Source organism: Gossypium hirsutum, chromosome D03 (genome assembly GCF_007990345.1).
Source record: "Gossypium hirsutum isolate 1008001.06 chromosome D03, Gossypium_hirsutum_v2.1, whole genome shotgun sequence".
NCBI classification, from domain to species: domain Eukaryota; kingdom Viridiplantae; phylum Streptophyta; class Magnoliopsida; order Malvales; family Malvaceae; genus Gossypium; species Gossypium hirsutum.
In genome coordinates, this window is record NC_053439.1 from 11,922,321 (window position 1) to 11,925,530 (window position 3,210).

Sequence of the window (3,210 nt, forward strand, 5' to 3'; positions counted from 1 at the left end):
TCTTAAAGAACCCTTGGTCGGCCACCATGGAGACCCATCAGCAAAGGAGCAAAGCAAAAGAACGAAGGAGCCTCATTAGTCGGAGTCTTGGGTGACAGCGAATCTGAATTGGGTTTAATCTTCTTTTTCTTTAATTTAATTTAAAGATGTTTGCTATGCGTTCTTTGTTCTTGTTTACAACAATGTTTGCTTAATTTTATTTAAGCTAGGATGATTGGTTTGATTAAATAATATTTATTTGATTCATGCTTATAATGTTTATGCCTGAATCGATCATGTTTTCAATTAAAATCAAGTCTGTTTTTTGTTCATACTTGATTGAAATGCACGTGAATTAGTTGAGCGATATTGACCAGACAACGGCTAATAGACACATAATTGAAATGTGCATGCTCAATTTAGATCCCGACCCGATTAAATTGGAGGTTGCATAAGAACTCTGACCAAGCTCTGTTATCTGCATAGTTTTTAGATTTGTGTGATTAAATTGTTTCAAACCTAACACGTCCCTGTTACCTCACACGAATGCTAAGAAACCCTTAGTAAATAAGGATCAGTAAAATGCGTATTTACTAACTAAAGGATTCCAAAAGGACCTAATGTGGTTTCCAAACTCATGAAAGATTGAGTTGCCATGGAATATTTTTCTGAATGTTATTAAGCATGTTGATAATAAATTGAGTTTAATTAAAGTAATTGTCCTAGTTTATTTATGTTATAATTGTTGCAAATTGTGTTTAATTTTACTAAAATCTATTTCATTCATATAGTTTGCATATTTAGGATAATTTGCATTAGGGATCATTGCATTTAGTTTAATATATTTTAATCACCACTTCTCAACTATATTGTGTTTTTATTTATCGAATTGTTAATATAATTTTACAAATTAAGTGACTTAGCACAAATACAAACCCTGTAGAGACGATAACTCGATACTTACTTATTACTTGATAACGACTGTGAACACTTGCACAAACCTACGCATTACAAGTTTTTGGCGCCATTGCCGAGGATTGTCAACCGTTTCCATAGTTATTTTTTTCATGAAATTATTTTTTTTCAATTTTATTTATTTCTAACATTACTAACTTATTATTTTTATTTTTTGTGGTTTTTTTAGGTGTTTATAAGCATAGATCGAATTATCGATTTACTCTCTGTAGACCCTGAAATTGAGCAAACTTTCAGACAAAGAAGATGTGAACAAACAGCTCAAAGACAAGTCGAGATGGACCTTGGAAATTAGAATCAAGACCAAGGTAATGAAGCCGATCATGTACGAAATCCTATCCTCATTGCTGATGATAGGGATCGATGCATCAGAGAATATGCTGTGCCACTTTTCAGTGAGTTAAACCCAGGAATTAGAAGGCTAGATATTGAGGCAACCCAGTTTGAATTGAAACCAGTGATGTTTCAAATGCTACAAACGGTAGGCGAATTTAGTGGAATGCCCACAGAAGATCCACATCTCTACCTTCGATTGTTTATAGAGGTAAGTGATTCATTCAAGATAGTCGGTGTGACTGAAGACGCACTGAGGTTGAAGTTGTTTCTGTACTTGTTACAAGATCGAGCACGAGCATGACTCAATTCATTGCCACCAAGTTCCATATCTACATGGCAAGAATTAACAGAGAGATTTTTGGTTAAGTATTTCCCACCTAGAAAACACGCTAAGTTAAGGAACGAGATCACAACTTTCCAATAATTGGATGACGAGTCTTTGTATGAGGCTTGGGAGCGATTCAAGGAGTTACTTCGTAAGTGCCCTTATCACGGGATTCCTCATTGTATCCAGTTGAAGACATTCTATAATGGTCTCAATACAAATACAAGATTTATGGTAGATGCTTCCGTGAATGGTGCAATTTTGTCTAGGTCTTATAATGAGGCTTATGAGATCATCGAGAGGATCGCGAGTAATAACAATCAATGGCCAACAAATCGAACAGCTTCAGGAAGACTTGTAGCCGGAGTTCATGAAGTTGACGCCCTCACTTTGTTATCAGCTCAGGTATCATCTATTTCCTCTATGATAAAATAGTTAACGACTAATAGTACTAATAATTCTGCAGCTCAGCCACCAAGTTCGTTTGAAGTAGTTTCCTATGTGTATTGTGGGGAAGGTCATTCTTTTGAGAATTATCCATCAAATCCCGAGTTAGTGTACTATGTGGGGAACCAATATCAAAATAGGAGTGGATAAGGACCCTAGTCCAACTTCTAGAACCCTTCATGGCGTAATCATCTTAACTTTTCTTGGAGAAACCAAGGAAATGGACTGAACAACAACTTATTGCAGCAAAGACCCAACCAATTTCAAGGGTTTAATCACTAAGCTCTAAAACCACCTCAAGCTGAGGCATCAAACAGTTTAGAAAACTTGTTGAAAGCGTACATGGCAAAGAATGATGCTTTGATTCAAAGCCATGCAGCAACACTGAAAAATTTTGAAAACCAAATGGGTCAGTTAGCTACGGAGCTACGTAATAGACCGCAAGGAACCTTACCGAACGATATTGAAAATCTAAGAAATTTTGGTAAAAAACATATCAATGCAGTGGCATTGCGAAGTGGTAAAATTCTAGAACCCCGATTCATTGATGTCGAAGATAAGCTCGGTGAGAAAAATCAACCAGCTGTTGAAGTTCCTACACCAAAGGAATCAGAATCTGTAAAGTCTGACAAGGTAAATCCTGACTTAGTAAATTCAGATATTTTAACATCTTCTTTGGATACAGATTTTTTACCTACTCAAAAAAGTTGTCTGGTTCAACCAAAAGTTCTATCACCTCCATATCCACAAAGATTACAGCAAAACAAGCAAAAACAAGAGGTGTAATTCAAGAAGTTTTTGGATGTTCTGAAACAGTTACACATCAATTCTGTTGGTGGAGGCTTTAGAACGAATGCCGAATTATGTGAAATTTATGAAGGATATACTGTCCAAGAAGAAACGACTGAGTGAGTATGAGACTATTGCCTTGACAAAGGAGTGCAGTGCATTCTTGCAGAACAAATTGCCATCGAAATTGAAAGACCCAAGAAGCTTTACTATACCCTGTAACATTGGTGAATCTTACTCTAGTAAAGCTTTGTGTGACTTAGGAGCGCGGATCAACTTGATACCTAAGTCTATTTTCAAGATGTTAGGGATAGGTGAAGTAAGACCTACAACTATGACGTTTCAGCTAGCAGATCCAT

At 36.2% G+C, this 3,210-nt stretch overlaps 1 non-coding gene across 1 annotated transcript; it reads right to left on the reverse strand.

Annotated features, from left to right (window-relative positions):
* Positions 1-1,681: 1,681 nt before the first annotated feature.
* Positions 1,682-1,788, reverse strand: LOC121215735 (small nucleolar RNA R71). The gene has a single exon (XR_005911711.1). It is a non-coding gene; the product is annotated as a small nucleolar RNA R71 (small nucleolar RNA).
* Positions 1,789-3,210: the final 1,422 nt, after the last annotated feature.